The sequence below is a fragment of the Tamandua tetradactyla genome, chromosome 6 (genome assembly GCF_023851605.1).
Source record: "Tamandua tetradactyla isolate mTamTet1 chromosome 6, mTamTet1.pri, whole genome shotgun sequence".
In the NCBI taxonomy this organism is placed as follows: Eukaryota; Metazoa; Chordata; class Mammalia; order Pilosa; family Myrmecophagidae; genus Tamandua; species Tamandua tetradactyla.
The window spans coordinates 32,182,402-32,204,889 of NC_135332.1; the positions used below are offsets into that span (position 1 = coordinate 32,182,402).

A 22,488-nucleotide genomic window follows, 5' to 3' on the forward strand; every position below is an offset into this window, starting at 1 on the left:
AAATTGAGAAATCATTCATTCAAGTATTATCTACTGACTACTTACTAAATGCCAGACCAGTGATACATGACTGTTGAGTATCAGACCATCCCTACTTCCCCTAACACTGGCTACAAACAAACTGAATGAAGGCAGATAATATAAAGGTTACATTAACCAAAAAACAACAATGATGTAATAGTGTGTTGCTGATGAAGTTATTTTGACATCTTGTCTGGTGATATGAGCAAAAATAAGAGTTAACAGAAAATGTAATTGCTTTTGCCTTGCTTTGAAAATGAGGCTCCCTTGAATAACGTAACTGCTATAACCTGGATAAGCAACGAGAAATTCTTATTTTAAGATTCTTTTTATGCTATGGATAAAATACTGTGCTGCTGGAACTCCAAACAAATAACTTGCACTACTTTGCCGATTTAGAACTCCTTTCTGATTGATAGAAGAAACATCATAATGGACACACAACTTCATGTTTGCTTTGTTTCTTAGCGACCCAGGTTGGCTACAAAAGGGCATGGATAATCCACAAGCAGTCACTAAAGTACTCTACAGGTGTATTGTATAGACCTAACTAAATGATTCAAGCTTCAGAAGTTTTCCTGTTTTTTATGACTACCAAGGTTTTATATCATGGTAAGTAAATATGGCAAAAAGAAGAAATTTATGGTGTGCTTTTTAAAGGGACGTGACAGATTAGAAATCTTTTTTCTGCAGTTCCTTTCACAGCAAGGAACTGGCAATATAAAAATATTACAAAGTAAATAAATATTCCCAGGCTGTTTCTTTAAGCAATTCAGACAGATAAACTTATAGACTATAAAATATACTGCCTTTTTAGACAGATAAACTTATAGACTATAAAATATATTGCCTTTTCTCACAAGGTCACAAAGGTGTATGTTTTCTTCTTTCTTGTTCTAAATAGTGGATTTTAAATATTTTGGAAGCAGGAACTCCTTCAAGAATCTGATAAAAACAGACCCTTTCCCCGGAAAGATAAATATGTAAAAGACAAAAACTATTAATTCAATCTGCAAGTTCTAAAGGAAATCAAGAATGATTTCTCCCCATTTATAAAAGCTGTGAATGTTGTTTTTTCTTTAAATTAAAAAAAGCAAGATGTTCATTCACTTTGCTCTTGAGAATCATCATTTTAAATGTATATTATGTCTTGGGTTTGGAAACAGACTGCTGCCATCCTCATTTAAAATACTAATCACTAACAGACCACAGAAACAAATGTTCATTGGTTCTGATAAGGCATCTTAATAGGTCATCCTGGATACTGAACGCCTAATAGGATAAACACTTCTTAGCCTCAAGAAGTAACTCAAAAAAAAGGTAAAAAATGACTGAAATTTTCTAAACTGTTACCCAGAAAAATATACATGGTAGACTAAGTTATTATGGTCATCCAAGCCACTGTTTTGTGAGATATCCCCAACAGTATAGATAACCTCTGGACCAGGGTTGCTATAGGATAGAGTACCCCCGGAAATAGAAAACCGATGAAAGTGCAAAGAACTTCAAAACATGGTATGGCTATATACAGCACTTAGCAATAATATGACAGAAACATTAACATAAGAGTTTAAGAAAGGATCAGCCCAAGATGGAGGCTTAGTGAGGAGTGGGGTTTAGTTTTTTCTCCAGAGTAGCTAGTAAATAGCCAGGAACAGTACAGAATAACTGCTGGGGCCACATCAGTGACCGGAAACACAGCATACCCCAGTCTGGACCAGATGGACTGGCTGCAAGCCCACCCAGAACCATGAGTTCCCCAAGCTGCAGCAGCCGGCTTCCCTTCCCCAGAGGCTGCTTTCCAGAGGGGAAAGGAAAGAGACTTATCAGCAGCAGGGGCTGAGTGCAACCAAACTCCAATTGTGGAATTAATTAACAAATTCTGACTTCTAAAAATAGGCCCCCAGCTCAGCTGAACCAGTCAAAGCGGAGGTTTTTGGCCCAGCACAGAGGTGGAAGGGATGACGGAAAAAGAAAAAAGAAAAAAATAAACAGAGGTTTTTTGGATTGGACAGCATATAATACTTGAAAAGGTCCGGGCCCTGAAGGAAAGGAGGGGGCACATAGGACCTGGAGATACACAGAGCAACATACCAACTTAAGCTCTTGATTGGCAAACCCTAGGAAAGGGGGTCCTACTCTGAAAAGGATTTTTCTTTTTCTTTTTTGTGGCTGTGTTTGTACAGCTCGACTACTCTTTGGATACAGTGGCAGGGATTCTCAGGCTCCAACTGCCCCAGGCATGGGCAGAATTAAGCTTGACTGAATGTCTGTTTGGAGACTGTGCCTTCCCCCGAGAGGGAGGTACATTCCCTCCCTCAAGGAACTCAGATTCCAGGGTCTGTAAAAGTGAAGGGATTAAAACCAGTCTACAACATTTCTTCTGTCTCTACCATGCCCCCAGCAAAGAGAGTCTGCTGAAGTTAAAGGTACCACATCACCTTATGCTGGTGGGACCTGCAGGCAGAAAAGCGCCACATACTGGTCAGGATAGGAAAAATGCAGAGTCCAGAGGCTTCATAGGAAAGTCTTTCAATCTGCTGGGTCTCACCTTCAGGGAAAACTGACAAAGAGGACTCTTTCTTCCTGAGAAGAGGCCAGTTTGGTCTGGGAAAATCTGGCTGGGGTCTGTAATACCTAGGTAGAGCCTTCTAAAGGGGTTGGGGTGGAAAGGCACCATACACGCAGGGCAAGAAACAAGAAAACAAGACCTGAAAAATTTTGATCTGTTAAACAAAACCTAATAAACTGAACTGAATGTCAAAGAACAGCTACACAACAAAGTCATCCAGCAAGAAAATCCAAGGTAAAAAAAGTGAAAACAATCTCCAGAATAAACTAATGAAGGTAATTAAATGCCTAGACACCAGCAAAAAATAACGAATCATACTAGGAAAACTGAAGATATGGCCCAGTCGAAGGAACAAACCAAAAATTCAAATAAGATACAGGAGCTGAACAATTAATTCACAATGTTCGAACAGACATGGAAAACCTCATCAAAAATCAAATCAATGAATTGAGGGAGGATATAAACAAGGCAATGAATGAAGAAAAAGAAGAAATCGAAAGTGTGAAAAAACAAATCACAAAACTTATGGGAATGAAAGACACAGTAGAAGAGATAAAAAAAACAATGGAAACCTACAATGTCAAATTTCAAGAGGCAGAAGAAAGGATTAGTGAACTGGAGGATGGACATCTGAAATCTGACAAGCAAAAGAAAGTATAGGGAAAAGAATGGAAAAATATGAGCAGGGACTCAGGGAATTGAATGACAACATGAAGCACATGAATATACGTGCTGTGGGTGTCCCAGAAGAAGACATGAAGGGAAAAGGTGGAGAAAAACTAATGGAGGAAATTACCACTGAAAATTTCCCAACTCTTATGAAAGACTTAAAATTACAGATCCAAGAAAGGCAGCATATCCCAAACAGAATAGATCCAAACAGACATACTCCAAGACGCTTACTAATCAGAATGTCAAATGTCAAAGAGAAAGAGAAAATCTTGAAAGCAGCAAGAGAAAGGCAATCCATCACATACAAGGGAAGCCCAATAAGACTATGTGTAGATTTCTCAGCATAAACCATAGAGGCGAGAAGACAGTGGATGATATATTTAAGTTACTAAAAGAGAAAAACTGCCAACAAAGAATTCTATATCTAGCAAAACTGTCCTTCAAAAATGAGGGAGAAATAAAAACATTTTCAGATAAATAATCACAGAGAATTTGTAACCAAGAGACTGGTTCTGCAAGAAATACTAAAGGGAGCTGTGGTAGTTAGATTCAGTCGTCAACTAGGTCAGGTGAAGTTCTGAAGCTGTGGACAAAACCAATGGTACGTGAACCTCATCTGTTGCTGATTCACATCTGCAGTCGGCTAGGAGGCTTGCCTGCTGCAATGAATGACCTTTGACTTAATTGGCTAGTGCTTCAATGAGAGAGCACAACATAGCACAGCCCAAGCAGCTTGGCATACCTCATCTCAGCACTCGCAGCTCAGCCCAGGCCTTTGGAGATGCAGAAAGGAATCATCCCAGGGAAAGCTGTTGGAACTCAGAGGCCTGGAGAGAAAGCCAGCAGAGATTACCCTGAGCCTACCCACATAAGAAAGAACCTCATATGAAAGTTAGCTGCCTTTCCTCTGAAGAACTAATGAAATAAATCCCCTTTTATTAAAAGTCAATCCATCTCTGGTGTGCAGCATTCTGGCAGCTAGCAAACTTGAACAGGAGCACTAGAGACAGTTAAGAAAAGAAAGGAGAGAGAGATGTGGAGAAGAATGTAGAAATGAAGACTATCAGTAAAGGTAAAAGGAAGAAAAATTAGATATGACATATACAACCCAAATGGCAAAATGATAGAAGTACTGCCTGTACAGTAATAAAACTAAATGTTAATGGATTAAATTCCCCAATCAAAAGATACAAACTGGCAGAATGGTTTAAAAAACAGGAACCATCTATATGCTATCTACAGGAAACGCATCTTAGACCCAAGGATAAATATAGGTTGAAAGTGAAAGGCTGGGAAAAGATGATACACGCAAATAACAATCAGAAAAGAGCAGAAGTAGCTATATTAATATCCAAAAAATTAGACTTCAAATGTAAAACAGTTAAAAGGGACAAAGAAACACAATGTATTAATAAAAGGAACAATCCAACAAGAAAACATAACAACCTTAAATATCTATGCACTGAGCCAGAATGCTCCAAAATACATGAGGAAAACACTGAAAAGAGAAATAAACACATCTACCACAATAGCTGGAGACTTCAATTCCCCACTCTCATCAATGGACAGAACATCTAAACAGAGGATCAATAAAGAAACAGAGAATTTGAATAATACAATAAATGAGCTAGACTTAACAGACATTTATAGAACATTACACCTGACAACAGCAGGATACACCTTTTTCTCAAGTGCTCATGGATCATTCTCAAGGATAGACCATATGCTGGGTCACAAAGTAAGTCTCAATAAATTTAAAAAGATTGAAATCATACAAAACACTCTGTCAGATCATAAAGGAATGAAGTTGGGAATCAATAATAGGGAGAGTACCAGAAACTTCACAAATATATGGAGGCTCAACAACACTCTCTGAAACGACCAGTGGGTCAAGGAAGAAATTACAAGAGAAATCAGTAAATATCTCGAGGCAAATGAAAATGAAAACACAACACGTCAAAATTTATGGGATGCAGCAAAGGCAGTGCTACAAGGCAAATTTATTGCCCTAAAATGCCTATATCAAAAAAGAAGAAAGAGCAAAAATCAAGGAATTAACTGTCCACTTAGAAGAACTAGAGAAAAGAACAGCAAACTAACCGCAAAGCAAACAAAAGGAAAGAAAAATAATGAAGATTAGAGTAGAAATAAATGAAATTGAGAACATAAAAACAATTGAGAAAATCAACAAAACCAAAAGTTGATTCTATGAGAAAATCAATAAGTCTGATGGACCCTTAGCAAGGTTGACAAAAAGAAGAGAGAAGATGCAAATCAATAAAATCAGAAATGGAAGTAGAGACATAACCACTGACCGACCCCACAGAAATAAAGAATGAAAGCATACTATGAACAATTTTATGCTAATAAACTTGACAACACAGATGAAATCCACAACTTCCTAATGAAGGCATAACAGCCAATCCTGACTCAAGAAAAAATAGATGACCTCAACAAACCAATCACAAGTAAAGAAACTGAATAAGTCATTAAGAAGCTCCCCAAAAAGAAAAGTCCAGGACCAAATGGCTTCACATGTGAATTCTACCAAACATTCAAGAAAGAATTAGTACCAATCCTGCTCAAACTCTCCAAAAAAATTTAAGAGGGAAAGCTACCTAACTCATTCTATGAAGCCAACATCACTCTCATATCAAAGCCAGACAAAGATATTGCAAAAAAAGAAAACTACAGACCTAGCTCTCTAATAGAATATAGATGCAAAAATCCTCAACAAAATTCTTGCAAATGGACTCCAGCAGCTCATTAAAAGAATTATACACCATGACCAAGTAGGATTCATCCCAGGTATGCAAGGATGGTTCAACATAAGAAAATCAATTAATGTAATACACCATATCAACAAATCAAGGCAGAAAAACCACATGTTCATCCTGACTGATGCAGAAAAGGCATTTGACAAAATTCAGCATCCTTTCCTGTTGAAAACACTTCGAAGGATAGGAATAGAAAGGAACTTCCTCAACGTGATAAAGGGAATATGTGAAAAACCACAGCTAACATCATCCTCAATGGAGAAAAACTGAAAACTTTCCCCTAAGACCAGGAACAAGACAAGGATGTCCACTATCGCCATTGTTAATCAACATTGTGTTGGAAGTTATAGTCAAAGGAATCAGATATACAATGGAATATTATGCAGCTGTAAGACAGAATAAAGTTATAAAATATGTAACAATATGGATGGACCTGAAGGACATTATGCTGAGTGGGATTAGTGAGAAACAAAAGGACACATACCGTATGGTCTCACTGCTATGAACTGACATTAGTGAATGAACTTGGCAAACTTCAGTTAGTAACAGAGGGCATCAGGAGACAGAAATAGGGTAGATATTGGGTAATTGGAGCTGAAGGGTTACAGATTGTGCAACAGGCCTGATTGTAAAAATTCAGAAATGGAGCTTCTGGGCCAAGATGGCAGCTTAAAAATGTGTACATTTTAGTTCATCCTCCAGAACAACTACTAAATAACCAGAAACAGTACAGAACAGCTCCTGGAGCCACATCAGTGACCAGACACGCAGCGTACCCCAGTCTGGACCAGTTGGACTGCTGCGAGCCCCCCCACTCCAGAACTATGAGTCCCCAAGCCACGGTGGCCAGCACCCCTCCCCCAAAGGCTGCTTCCCAGAGAGGAAAGGAAAGAGACCTTACCAGCAGTAGGGGCTGAGCCCAACCAAACGCCAACCGTGTTATTAATTCACAAATTCTGACTACTGAAAATAGGCCCCCAGCTCAGGTGAATATGGTCAAAGTGGAGGTGGCTCATTTTTGCCCCAGCACCAAGGGGGTAGGGTTGATGGAAAAAGAAAAAAAAAAAGAAGGAAACAGAGATTTTTGTGTCTGTGTTTCTTCAAAGGCTTGACTGCCTTTGGATACAGTAGCAGGGCTTGCCAGGTTGCAACTGCCCCAGGCATAGGCAGAAACAAGCTCATTTGAGGGCTTGTCTGGAGACTGTGCCTTCCCAAGGGGAGGGGTGAGGCCCAACTCAGGTGAAATCCCTCCTTCAAGGAATTCAGACACCAGGGCTTGGTAATTTGAAGCCATTAAAACCAGCCTACAACCTCTCCTCTGTCTCCACCACACCCCCAGCAGGGAGAGTCTGCCAAAGTTAAAGGTACTGCATCATCTTATGCTGGTGGGACCTGCAGGCAGACAAGCGCCACATACTGGGCAGGATAAGAAAAACAGAACCCAGAGACTTCACAGGAAAGTCTTTCGACCTACTGGGTCTCACCCTCAGGGAAAACCAATGCAGGTGACTCTTTCCTCCTGAGAGGAGGCCAGTTTGGTCTGGGAAAATCTGGCTGGGGTCTATAATACCTAAGTAGAGCCTCCTAAGTGTGGGGGGAAAAAGGCAAGAAACAAGAAAACAAGAACTGAAAAATTCTCCTCTGTTAAACAAAACTTAAGCTAGAGGTCCAGAAAAAGCTGAACTGAATGTCAAAGAACAGACAGACAACAAATTCATCCAGAAAGAAAACCCTAGATAAAAGAAGTGAAAGCAATCTCTAGAATAAATTAATTAAGGTAATTAAATGCCTAGACGTCAGCAAAAAATAACAAATCACACTAGGAAAATTGAAGATATGGCCCAGTCAAAGGAACAAACCAACAATTCAAATGAGATATAGGAGCTGAAACAATTAATTCAGACTGTACGAACAGACATGGAAAACCTCATCAAAAACCAAACCAAATCAATGAATTGAGGGAGGATATAAAGAAGGCAAGGAATGAACCAAAAAGAAATCAAGTCTGAAAAAACAAATCACAGAACTTATGGGAATGAAAGACACAGTAGAAGAGATGAAAAAAACAATGGAAACCTACAATGGTAGATTTCAAGAGATAGAACATAGGATTAGTGAACAGGAGGACAGCATCTGAAATCTGGCAAGAAAAAGAAAATATAGGGGGAAAAATGGAAAAATATAAGCAGGGACTCAGGGAATTCAAAGACAATATGAAGCGTACGAATATATGTGTTGTGGGTGTCCTGGAAGGAGAAGAGAAGGGAAAAGGAGGAGAAAAACTAATGGAGGAAAATATCACTGAAAATTTCCCAACTCTTATGAAAGACTTAAAATTACAGATCCAAGAATTGCAGCGTACCCCAAAGAGAACAGATCCAAATAGACGTACTCCAAGACATTTAATAATCAGAATGTCAGAGGTCAAAGAGAAAGAGAGAATCTTGAAAGCAGAAGAGAAAAGCAATCCATCACATACAAGCGAAGCCCAATAAGACTACGCATAGATCTCTCAGCAGAAATCATGGAGGTGAGAAGACAGTGGGATGATATATTTAAATTATTAAAAGAGAAAAACTGCCAATCAAGAATTCTATATCCAGAAAAATTGTCCTTCAAAAATGAGGGAGAAAGTAAAACATTTTCAGACAAAAAAATCACTGAATTTGTGACCAAGAGACCAGCTCTGCAAGAAATACTAAAGGAACACTAGAGACAGATACAAAAAGACAGAAGAGAGAGGTGTGGAGAAGAGTGTAGAAAGGAAGACTATGAGTAAAGGTAAAAAGAAGGAAAATTAGATACGACATATAAAATCCAGAAGTCAAAATAGTAGAAGAAAGTACTACCCGTGCAGTAATAACACTAAATGTTAATGGATTAAACTCCCCAATCAAAAGACATAGACTGACAGACTGGATTAAAAAACAGGACCCATCTATAGGCTGTCTCTACTCAAAGGACATGAGGGCAAGGACACAAACAGACATTTGCACACCAATGTTTATAGCAGCATTATTTACAATTACCAAGAGATGGAAACAGCCAAAATGCCCATCAACAGATGGGTGGCTAAACAAACTGTGGCATATACATACGATGGAATATTATGCAGCTGTGCGACAGAATAAAGTTATGAAGTATGTAACACATGGATGGACTTTAAGGACATTATGCTGAGTGTGATTAGCCAGAAACGAAAGGACAAATACTGTATGGTCTCACTGATAAGAACTGACTTTAGTGAATAAACTTGGAACATTTCCTTGGTAACAGAGACCATCAGGAGATAGAAATAGGGTAAGATATTGGGTAATTGGAGCTGAAGGGATACAGAATGTGCAACAGGACTGAATATAAAAACTCAGAAATGGACAGCACAATATTACCTAACTGTAATACAATTATGTTAAAACATTGAATGAAGCTGAGTGTGAGAATGATACAGGGAGGAGGGCTGGGGGCATAAATGAAATCACAAAGAAACATAGACGATAAAGACTGAGATGGTATAATCTAGGAATGCCTAGAGTGTATACTGATAGTGACTAAATGTACAAATTTAAAAAATGTTTTTGCATGAGGAAGAACAAAAGAATGTCATTACTGGAGGGTGCTGAAAATAGATGGTAATTCATATTTTAAAATTTCAACCTACGTGTGACACTAAAGCAAAAAATGTTTATTTGGTACAAAATTTATATTTTGACTACTGCATCGCCTAATATAATTTATGTATAGTTGACTGAAAAAATAAGTACATGCAACCTTGGATAGGACATAAGATTTTGTTGGTTTGTCCAGAGTGATGCCCTGATGAATCCCAGAGTGATTTGATCAGTGAGTGGAAAAGTATTTGCAAACTCCCCTTCGGGGAATGGTGAGAACGGGGGAAAATTCAACCTCCTCAAATTGAATTCTTGATAGTCTCACAAGCAGTGTGGACAACCAAAGCTATAAGCTGAGCCCCCAGTCTTGGGGTTTGTTCATGTGAAACTTAACCCCACAAAGGATAGGTCAAGCCTACGTAAAATTAAGCCTAAGAGTCACCCCCAAGAGAACCTCTTTTGTTGCTCAGATGTGGCCTCTCTCTCCAGCCAACTCAACAAGCAAACTTACCCCCTGTCTACATGGGATATGACCCCCAGGGTGGTGGACCTTCCTGGCAATGTGGGACAGAAATCCAAGAATGAGCTGAGACCCAGCATCAAGGGACTGAGAAAACCTTCTTGACCAAAAGGGGGAAGAGTGAAATGAGATAAAGTGTCAATGGCTGAGAGATTCCAAATAGAAACGAGAGGTTATCCTGGAGGTTATTCTTACACATTAAGTAGATATCACCTTGTTATCCAAGATGTAATGGAGAGGCCGGAGGGAACTGCCTGCAAATGTACAGCTGTGTTCCAGTAGTCGTGTTTCTTGATGATGATTGTATAATGATATAGCTTTCAAAATATGACTGTGTGATTGTGAAAACCTTGCATCTGATGTTCCTTTTATCTACCTTGTCAACAGATGAGTAGAACATATGGAATAAAAATAAATAATATGGGGAACAAATGTTAAAATAGATTTAGTTTGAAATGCTAGTGATCAATGAAAGGGAGGGGTAAGGGATATGGTACGTAAATTTTTTTTTCTGCTTTCATTTTATTTTTCTGTTGTCTTTTTATTTCTTTTTCTGAATTGATACAAATGTTCTAAGAAATGATCATGATGATGAATATGCAACTATGTGATATTGTGAATTACTGATTATATATGTAGAATGGAATGAGCATATACTAAGAATGTTTGTGTTTCTTTCTTGTAATATTTTTCTAACTAATAAAAAAATTTTTTAAAATGACAAAAAAAATTCAGAAATGGATAGCACAATACTACTTAACTGTAATACAATACTGTTAGACACTGAATGAAGGTGAATGTGAGAATGATGGAGGAGGCCTGGGGGCACAAATGAAATCAGAAGAAAAGATAGACAATAAAGACTGAGATGGCATAATCTAGGAATGCCTACAGAATATAATAAAAATGACTAAATGCATAAATTTAAAAATTTTTTGTATGAGGAAGGACAAAGGAATGTCAATACTGCAGGGTGTTAAAAATAGATGGTAATTTATAATTTAAAACTTTATGTGTCAGACTAAAGCAAAAAAATGTTTATTTTGTACAAAATTTATATTTTGACTAGTGCAGTCCCTAATATAACTTATGTGGACAGCTTAATTAAACACCATAGTACATGGAACCTTGAATAGGGCATGAGATTTTGTAGGTTGTCCAGAGTGATGCTCCAATAAATCCCACAGTGATTTGAACAGTGAATAAAAAAAGTATTTGGAAAGTCCCCTTGGGGGAATGGTGAGAAAGGGGAAAAATTCAACTTCCCCAAGTGGAGAATTCTTGATATTCTCACAAGCAGTGGGGACAACCAGAGCAACAGTTGGAGCCCCCAATCTTGGGGTTTGTTCATATGAAATTTAACCCCACAAAGAATAGGTCAAGCCTACTTAAAATTAGGCCTAAGAGTCCCCCCAAGAGAACCTCTACTGTTCCTCAGATTGCCCTCTCTTTCTCAGCCAACACAACTAGCAAACACTGCCCTCCTCCTCTCTATGTGGGACATGACTCCTAGGGTTGTGGATCTTCCTGGCAATGTAGGACAAGAATCTTCGAATGAGCTGGGACTCAGCATCAAGGGACTGAGAAAACCTTCTTGACCAAAAGGGGGAAGAGTGAAATGAGACAATATAAAGTGTCAATGGCTGAGAGATTCCAGAGTTGAGAGGTTATCTTGGAGGTTATTCTTATGCACAATACAAATATCACCTTTTTAGTTAAGGTGTAGTGGAGAGGCTGTAGGGAATTGCCTAGAGCTGTGTTCCAGTAGCCATGGTTCCTGAAGATGACTGTATAATGATATAGCTTTCGCAACATGACTGTGTGATTGTGAAAACCTGGTGTTTGACGCTCCTTTTATCTACCTTATTGACAGACGAGTAAAACATATGGATTAAATATAAATGAGGGACTTCTGGGTCAAGATGGCAGCTTAACAACATGTGCATTTTAGTTCATCCTCCAGAACAACTACTAAATAACCAGAAACAGTACAGAACAGCTCCCGGAGCCACGATAGTGACCGGACACACAGCGTACCTGAGTCTGGACCAGCTGGACCGGCTGCGAGCAGCCCCCAGAACCGTGAGTTCCCAAAGCTGTGGCGGCCAGCGCCTCTCCCCCACAGGCTGCTTCTCAGAGGGGAAAGGAAAGGACTTTACCAGCAGCAGGGACTGAGCACAATCAAACACCAATTGTGGAACTAATCAACAAATTCTGACTACCAGAAATAGGCCCCCAGCTTAGATGAACCTGATCAAAGCGGAGGTTGCTCATTTTTGCCCCAGCACCAAGGGGGCAGGACTGACAGAAAAGGGGGGGGTGGGGAAGAAGGAAACAGAGATTTTTGTGGCTGTGTATCTACACAGGCTTGACTGCCTCTGGATACAGTGGTAGGACTTTTCAGGCTGCAACTGCCCCAGGCATAGGCAGAAGTGAGCTCTTTTGGGGCTTATCTGGAGCTTGTGCCTTCCCCAGGGGAGGGGTGAAGCCCCACCCAGGTGGAATCCCTCCATCACAGAATTCAGACACCAGGGCTTGGTAATTTGAAGCCATTAAAACCAGCCTACAACCTCTCCTCTGTCTCCACCACACCCCCAGCAGGGAGAGTCTGCCAAAGTTAAAGGTACCGCATCATCTTATGCTGGTGGGACCTGCAGGTAGACAAGCGCCACATACTGGGCAGGATAAGAAAAACAGAATCCAGAGAATTCACAGGAAAGTCTTTCAACCTGCTGGGTCTCACCCTCAGGGAAAACTGACGCAGGTGACTCTTTCCTCCTGATAGGAGGCCAGTTGGTCTGGGAAAATCCGGCTGGGGCCTATAATACCTAAGTAGACCCTCCTAAGGGTGTGTGTGTGTGGGGGGGGGGGGGGGGCGGGGAAACAGCACCACACAAGCAGGGCAAGAAACAAGAAAACAAGAACTGGAAAATTCTCCTCTGTTAAACAAAACTTAAACTAAAGGTCCAGATAAAGCTGAACGGAATGTCAAAGAACAGATAGACAACATATTCATCCAGCAAGAAAACCCTAGATAAAAGAAGTGAAAGCAATCTCCAGAATAAACTAATTAAGGTAATTAAATGCCTAGATGCCAGCAAAAAATAACAAATCACACTAGGAAAATTGAAGATATGGCCCAGTCAAAGGAACAAACCAACAATTCAAATGACATGCAGGAGCTGAAACAATTAATTCAGAATGTATGAATAGACATGGAAAACCTCATCAAAAACCAAATCAATGAATTGAGGGAGGATATAAAGAAGGCAAGGAATGAACCAAAAAGAAATCAAAAGTCTGAAAAAACAAATCACAGAACTTATGGGAATGAAAGACAGGGTAGAAGAGATGAAAAACAATGGAAACCTACAATGGTAGATTTCGAGAGAGAGAACATAGGATTTCTGAACTGGAGGACGAACATCTGAAATCTGACAAGAAACAGAAACTATAGGGAAAAAAAAATGGAAAAATACGAGCAGGGACTCAGGGAATTGAAAGTCAATATGAAGCACACGAATATATGTGTTGTGGGTGTCCCAGAAGGAGAAGAGAAGGGAAAAGGAGGAAAAAAACTAATGGAAGAAATTATCACTGAAAACTTTCCAACCCTTATGAAAGACTTAAAATTACAGATCCAAGAAGTGCAGCATACCCCAAAGAGAACAGATCCAAATAGACGTACTCCAAGACATTTAATAATCAGAATGTCAGAGGTCAAAGAGAAAGAGAGAATCTTGAAAGCAGAAAGAGAAAAGCAATCCATCACATACAAGGGAAGCCCAATAAGACTATGCGCAGATCTCTCAGCAGAAACCATGGAGGCGAGAAGACAGTGGGATAATATATTTAAATTATTAAAAGAGAAAAACTGCCAACCAAGAACTCTATATCCAGCAAAATTGTCCTTCAAAAATGAGGGCGAAAGTAAAACATTTTCAGACAAAAAATCACTGAGAGAATTTGTGACCAAGAGACCAGCTCTGTAAGAAATACTAAAGGGAAAACTAGAGACAGATATGAAGACAGAAGAGAGAGGTGTGGAGAAGAGTGTAGAAAGGAAGACTATGAGTAAAGGTAAAAAGAAGGAAAATTAGATACGACATATAAAATCCAGAAGGCAAAATAGTAAAAGAAAGTACTACCCATGCAGTAATAACACTGAATGTTAATGGATTAAACTCTCCAATCAAAAGACATAGTCTGGCAGAATGGATTAAAAAACAGGACCCATCTATATGCTGTCTCTACTCAAAGGACACGAGGCCAAGGACACAAATGGACATTTACACACCAATGTTTATAGCAGCATTATTAACAATTACCAAGAGATGGAAACAGCCAAAATATCCATCAACAGAGAGTTGGCTAAACAAACTGTGACATTTACATAAGATAGAATATTATGCAGCTGTAAGACAGAATAAAGTTATGAAGTATGTAACAACATGAATGGACCTTAAGGACATTATGCTGAGTGTGATTAGCCAGAAAAAAAGGACAAATATTGTATGGTCTCACTGATATGAACTGACTTTAGTGAATAAACTTGGAATATTTCCTTGGTAACAGAGACCATCAGGAGATAGAAATAGGGTCAGATATTGGGTAATTGGAGCTGAAGGGATACAGAATGTGCAACAGGACTGAATATAAAAACTCAGAAATGGACAGCACAATATTACCTAACTGTAATACAATTATGTTAAAACACTGAATGAAGCTGCATATGAGAATGATAGAGGGAGGGGGGCTGGGGCATAAATGGAATCACAAAGAAAGATAGACGATAAAGATTGAGATGGTGTAATCTAGGAATGCCTAGAGTATATAATGATAGTGACTAAATGTACAAATTTTAAAAATGTTTTTGCATGAGAAAGAACAAAAGAATGTCATTACTGCAGTGTGCTGAAAATAGATGGTACTTAATATTTTAAAATTTCAACTAATGTGTGAGACTAAAGCAAAAAATGTTTACTTGGTACAAATCTATACTTTGACTAGTGCATCTCCTAATATAACTTATGTAGATAGTTGACTGAACACCTTAAGAACATGGAACTTTGTATAGGACATGAGATTTTGTTGGTCTGTCAGGGTGATGCCCTGATGAATCCCAGAGTGATTTGATCAGTGAGTGGAAAAGTATTTGCAAAGTCCCCTTAGGGGAATGGTGAGAACGGGGGAAAAGTCAACTTCCCCAAGTTGAATTCTTGAAATTCTCACAAGCAGTGTGGACAACCAAAGCTATAAGCTGAGCCCCCAGTCTTGGGGTTTGTTCATGTGAAACTTAACCCCACAGGGGATAGGTCAAGCCTATGTAAAATTAAGCCTAAGAGTCACCCCCAAGAGAACCTCTTTTGTTGCTCAGATGCGGCCTCTCTCTCCAGCCAACACAGCAAGCAGACTCACCACCACCCCCTGTCTAAGTGGGACATGACTACCAGGGGTGTGGATCTTCCTGGCAGTGTAGGACAGAAATCCCAGAATGAGCTGAGACTCAGCATCAAGGGGTTGAGAAAAACTCTAGAATGAGCTGAGACCCAGCATCAAGGGATTGAGAAAACCTTCTTGACCAAAAGGGGGAAGAGTGAAATGAGATAAAGTGTCAATGACTGAGAGATTCCAAATAGAGTCCAGAGGTTATCCTGGAGGTTATTCTTATGCATTAAGTAGACATCACCTTGTTATCCAAGATGTAATGGAGAGGCTGGAGGAAACTGCCTGCAAATGTACAGCTGTGTTCCAGTAGCCATGTTTCTTGATGAGGACTGTATAATGATATAGCTTTCACAATGTGACTGTGTGATTGTGAAAACCTTGCATCTGATGCTCCTTTTATCTACCTTGTCAACAGACGAGTAGAACATATGGAATAAAAATAAATAATAGGGGGGACAAATGTTAAAATAGATTTAGTTTGAAACGCTAGTGATCAATGAAAGGGATCAGTAAGGGGTATGGGCCTGTAAAATTTTTTTTTCCCTGTTTGTTATATTTTTCTGTTGTCTTTTTATTTCTTTTTCTGAATTGATGCTAATGTTCTGGGAAATGATCATGATGATGAATATGCAACTATGTGATGATATTGTGAATTGCTGAGTGTATGTGATGGGAATGTTTGTTTCTTGTATTTTTTTTTAATTAATAAAAAATAAAAATAAAAAATAAATAAATGTGGTCTGTTGTGGTTTAGTGGGCATTGGCGCTGGTTGCTGACCCTCAGCAATCTGCGGTGGTCCAGTAAAAAAAATAAAAATAAAAATAAAAAAATGAATAATAAGGGGAATAAATGTTAAAATAAATTTAGTAGATTGAAATGCTAGTGATCAATGGAAGGGAGGGGTAAGGGGTGTGGTATGTATGAATGTTTTTCTGTTTTCTTTTTATTTCTTTTTCTGAATTGATGCAAATGTTCTAAGAATTATGATGATTAAAATATACAACTATATGATGATATTGTGAGTTACTGATTATATATGTAGAATGGAATGATCATATGGTAAGAATGTTTGTGTATGTATGTTGGTATGTTTAATAAATCAAATAAAATAAAAGACACACACACAAAAAGAATTAAGCCAAATATCAGTGGCTGAGAGAGTTCAAATAGAGTCGAGAGGCTACTCTGGAGGTCACTGTTACTCTCACTTCAGTTAGACATTGCTATCTGTCATAGCTTACCAAACCCCAACCAAAAGCATTCCTTCAAATTCTAGAGAACATTATATAAGATTAATATAAGTATTATATAAGATTCTATAAAGGTTCTATGCACTTGGGCAACTTTCCAGAAACCTACAGATGGGTCCCTGGACCAGAAGTCCTGAACATCAACTAGTTCTATCCCCCTAGTTCATATTATTGAGAGCTCCTTACAACATGAAATAGAAAGGGCGTAGCTCAGATACCCCTAAAGAGTGGAAGAAAGATGGTCATGGTGGCATTATACAGAGAAGGTAGAGTTTAACAAATGAGTATGAATTGCTGATATTTCTTTAATCTACAATGTCTGGGAGCAACTAGTAGAAAAACCTAAAAATGTGGTACTGTAAACCATAACAAACTCTGAAATCTATTCTACAACTAATTGTTGTGATGCGCTTTGAAATTTATTTGCTTTTTGTATATGTATTATTTTTCACAAAAAAGAAAAAAAAAGTTGACTGTAATGATAAAAATAACTTAATAATTTAAGAAGGAAAAAAGTTTAAGAAAGAAAAATTGGGATTAAAAAGTGCCATCATATTCAATCAAACACCTCAAAATAAGGCTCTTGGTAGAAAAATTTGGATCCATGGCTGTCACAGGAGAGTTGTTCTTTTTCCTGGGGTGGTAAGAACTGTTTTGTTTTGTTTTGTTTTTCCTGTACTAACCCACTCATACTATAAACAAAATAATTAATGTAATAGGTGGCAGGTTTTACACTAAAAAGAATGTTTTCCAAAAGGGCTTTATGTGTCTCTTCTCTACTCAGTGATATTAGGTGGATCAGTAGCAGATGTGAGTACTGCTGAACCTCTTCTTGAGTTACTTCAAATAAACATGCCTGCTTTCTACTCTTACAATTTCAACTTAACATGTAAACTAATTAAAGGAGCAAAAACAGGAACATATTGCATTCCGTCACTTTCTAGCCAAAGAAAAAATGATTGTCACAGTTAAAACACACACCTATCTACAATGACTGCTCTTCAGATGTCTGCAGAAGTAGAGAATAGGAAGTATAAAGGTATTTACTTAAGTATTTAAATATTATTATTAAAGATTTAATTATAGATAAAATAGCTTGTACCATACAAAACAAAAAAGATTTTTATCCACCCATCCAATCCAAGTACCTAATATATGTTAGGCATCAAAAACTATTTAGCCATGAAGAGATGGCAATTCATATTTTAAAACTTTAACTTATGTGTGAGACTAAAGCAAAAAATGTTTATTTGGTACAAAATTTATATTTTGACTAGTGCATTTCCTAATATAACTTACATGGACAGTTTAATTGAACACCATAAGTACATGGAACACTGAACAGGGCTTGAAGTTTTGTAGGCTTGTCCAGAGTGATGCCCTGATAAATCCCAAAGTGATTTGAACAGTGAATAAAAAAGTATCTGCAAAGTCCCCTTGGTGTAACGGAAAGAAAGGGGGAAAATTCAACTTTCCCATTTGGAGAATTCCTGATATTCTCGCAAGCAGTGAGGGCAACTCGTTCAATAGGCCGAGCCCCCAATCTTGGGGTTTGTTCATAAGAAACTTATCCCTGCAAAGGATAGACTAAGCCTACTTAAAATTAGACCTAAGAGTCACCCGAGAGAACCTCTTTTGTTGCTCAGTTGTGACCTCTCTCTCTCTCAGCCAACACGATAAGCAAACTCACTGCCCTCCCATCCCCCTCTCTACGTGGGACATGACTCCCAAGGTTGTAAACCTTCCTGGCAATATGGGACAGAAATCCTAAAATGAACTCAGACTCAGCATCAACAGAATGAGAAAACTGTCACGACTGAAAGGGGGTAGACAGAAATGAGACAAAATAAAGTGTCAGTGGCTGAGAGATTTCAGAGTTGAGAGGTTATCCTGGAGGTCATTCTTACGCATTATATAGATATCCCCTTTTTAGTTTAAGGTGTATTAGGGTAGAGGGAAGTGCCTGAAACTGTAGAGCTGTGTTCCAGTAGCCATGTTTCTTGACGATGACTGCATAATAATATAGTTCTCATAACGTGACTGTGATTGTGAAAACCTTGTGTCTGATGCTCCTTTTATCTATGGTATGGACAGATGAGTAAAACATATGGATTAATAATAAATGGGGGAACAAATATTAAAGTTAAAAATAACATATATATTGGGTAGAAGGAAATAATAGTGGTCAATGAGCGGGAGGGGTAAGGGGTATGGTATGTATAAGTTTTTTCTTTTTCTTTCTATTTCTTTTTCTGGAATAATGTAAATGTTCTAAAAAATGATCATGGTGATGAATATACAACTATGTGATGATACTGTGAGCCACTGATCGCACACCAGATATGGAATGTTTTGTATGTTAAGAATGTATGTGCGGGGCGGGCCGCGGTGGCTCAGCGGGCAAAGTGCTTGCCTGCTATGCCGGAGGACCTCGGTTCGATTCCCGGCCCCAGCCCATGTAACAAAAACAAAGAAACGGAATACAATAAAACAAGAAAATGTTTAAAGATGTTTCCCTTTCTTCCTTCCTTCCTTCCTTCTCTCTGTCTTTCCTTTAAAAAAAAAAAAAAAAAAAAAAGAATGTATGTGCTTGTATGTTGTTTTAAAAAGAAAAAGAAAAAAAGAAAAAAATATACTTGGCCATGAGGGAGACCCAGGTTCAATTCCTGATACCAAAAATAAAAACAAAACGAAACTATTTAGGTAGATTATAATGTTTTTGAAATGGATGGTGGTGATGGCAGCACAACACTGTGATTAACAACACTGAATTATATATATGAAGGTGGTTAAAAGGGGAAATTTTTGTAAATGTTACAACAATAAAAATTTAAAAATAAAACATAGGGTTGTACAATAGAGTGAACCTTACTGTAAAAGATGGACTAACATTAGTAGTACAACTATAAGAATGTTCTTTTATGAATTATAACAATATACCACACAAAACACACACACACAGAAACAGCTGCAATACAGCATAAGTGCTATAATGGAAGAAAGTATAAGAGGGCCATGGGTACCTAGAGGAATTAGTGAGTAAATCTACTTAAAAAAAAAAAAAAGCCAACCCAGCTGACTCTAAAAGGAACAGTTTATCTATAGCAGTGAGTTACCACATTCCAGGGAAAACAACAGCACATTGAAGGCTCCAGAGGCATGAAGATCACGACATGAAGAAGACTACATTTCAGTATTAAACTGAGTAGGTGGTGCTACCGGGTAAATCATAAGCCAAAGACTAAATTGAGAATCTCTCTCCCTCTGATTCTGGGTAAATAAGATTCTATTCTTCCATCCATCTTCAACAAACATCTCAAGTACCTATTATATGCTAGACTTCAGGGTTCTGGGAACGTAGTATGTTACAAGACAGCCCAGGTCTCCATGTTTCATTGCTTGAAATTTAACAGAAGAAAAAATTCATTTTCGATCCTGACATAAGTCTGTATTGTTTATTGCTTTTTTTTTTTAAGTGTCTAGTTGCTCCCAGGAGAATTCTTTCTGAAGTTACATCAGTATTGTTGCTGGCATATCAGTTATTGAGAAGGGAAGGTGAGGGTGTATCCAGTGAAGATGTGTTTATCAGCCATGTTAAAGAGTTCTTTCAAGGGCTCTCATTCCCCCTTCATTTTAAAAAAATTATGTGCATGTATGTGTGTGTGAGAGAGAGAGAGAGAGCATGAGTGTGAGCGTGAGCATGAGTGCCAGTGAGTTGGAGAAGGAGAAGTAGAGAGGGATGCATGCATACTCAACACCCACATTCCTGAGGGATCTGACAAACTCCAGGGGTAGGATGGTTTTGTAATTTTAAAAAAGCTGCCATCCCTCTACCCACCATAATTCTGGTATTGTCCTAATCCCTCATCATGATTGGCTTTAATGTTTGCAAAGTAACCAACTTTATAAAGTCATTCCACTGACAAGTTGTTACATTAAATCATTAATTAATGCCTCCTAAGGCTTCTTATGAGCACTCACTGACTTTTTTTTCTCCTCAGATTATTTATGGTTAGGGTGAAACTTCCAAAAGCCTATTTATTTTAAATAAAAATACTGCTTTTATGCACATTATAGTAATAAAAAGAAATCTAGTTGTATCAGAAATTCTTTGTTTTAAATATCCTTAAAATACAGGAAAGAATTAAGTTTATCCAGTAAACTTTTTAACATTATCTTCCTACAGGCTTTTTGGAATGGAGCCACACTTCCTATCCTAGTCCTAAACTACATCACTCTTGTATTTTAGCAGTGTAATTCAAGAGATCTAATGTACTGTTACGGGATATAGTGTAAATGGTATACACTTAACAAGGAATTCTCTCTTCACATTGATTTTTCTCTCAATATCTAATTTCAGAGCTTGAACTTGATTAACTACATTTAGAAAAATACTCACAATCATTTTTAGTTAGACAAATGGTAATACTAATGCTCAATATATCAAGCTTTTCCAAACTGAAATGCAAATAAATTAAGGTTCATGTTTAAGCTCTTCCACCATAATTGAAGAAAGGTATAAACCTGTATTTTGCATTTCCCCTTTTCCTTTATTATTTAAAAATATGTAAATAATACATGTTAATTATTACACCCCCAAATTTCTAGACTCCCCAAGGATAAGGTAATAGAAAATTGTGGCCATCCTAAATCCTACACTGATAAATAACCACTTCTAGTGTTTTAATGTATATGTCCAGATCTTTTTCCTTGCTTATCTATTTATTCCTCCAGTTTATAAAAGTAGGATTACACTATATATAACATTTTATATGAAAAGTCACCAAAGATGGGCGGGCCATGGTGGCTCAGCAGGCAAGAATGCTCACCTGCCATGCCAGAGGACACGGGTTCGATTCCCAGGGCAGACGCCCATGTAAAAAAAAGAAAAAAAAAAAAAGTCATCAAAGATGTCTGAAAATGTAGAGCTGTGTCCCAGTAGCCATGTTTCTTTCTTTTTTTTTGCTTCCTATTCAATTTTTTCAAAAGCTAATAATAATAATTTCATCTTTTGGAATTTTTTTTTTTTTTGTATGGGCAGGCACCAGGAATTGAACCTTGGTCTCCAGCATGGCAAACAAGAATTCTGCCTGCTAAGCTACCGTGGCCCACCCAAGGCTAATAATAATTTATTGGAAACCAAGTGCCAGGTATTATTCATGCATTATGTTACATCTAATACTAACAGAAACCCCATGAATTAAATTTTTATCTGTTTTATACTGTTACAAATAAATAAATAGTAATGTAAATATTGTCTTCATTTTCATAGGAAAGGATGTCATATAACCAGTAAGGGTTAGACCCAAGATTTGAATGGAACTCATCAGACATCACAAGCCAAAGACCAAACAACTTGCTTCTCTTTGTGTTCTCTCTTAATAACACCCAAAGTCTCTAGCCTTGTGTTCAAAGAACCTCCTTATTTGATGGAGCTGGGGAGATGTAAAGAACTTGTCCTTTTATTTCACCTGTATGAATCTAGAGATTTTATCATATAACCCAGAAAACTTTGGAGTATAAGTTTGCTGCAGTGACAGGATGGGACTGAAGTTGTATTTCTTAGGTGATGTTACCATATGGGAATAAAGGGATATTTTCTAACCAGAAAGGTCAGCT

The 22,488-nt window shown here is 38.0% G+C and overlaps 1 protein-coding gene and 1 long non-coding RNA gene across 5 annotated transcripts in view; one reads left to right on the top strand and one right to left on the bottom strand.

Annotated features, from left to right (window-relative positions):
* SPAG9 (sperm associated antigen 9) overlaps positions 1 to 22,488 on the bottom strand; it is a 138,073-nt gene that overhangs the window by 87,508 nt on the left and 28,077 nt on the right. For 2 of the 4 annotated variants that reach the window (XM_077164790.1, XM_077164791.1), the window contains exon 1: positions 46 to 1,867. The exons of the other annotated variants lie outside the window; for them this stretch is intronic. The gene's annotated coding sequence lies outside the window, so the exon portion shown is untranslated. Of the gene's footprint in view, positions 1 to 45; positions 1,868 to 22,488 lie in introns of those variants that run through there. 4 annotated transcript variants of the gene reach the window in all.
* LOC143687643 (uncharacterized) lies at positions 224 to 22,480 on the top strand. The gene is made up of 3 exons (XR_013177604.1): positions 224 to 633; positions 21,911 to 22,019; positions 22,142 to 22,480. It is a non-coding gene; the product is annotated as an uncharacterized LOC143687643 (long non-coding RNA).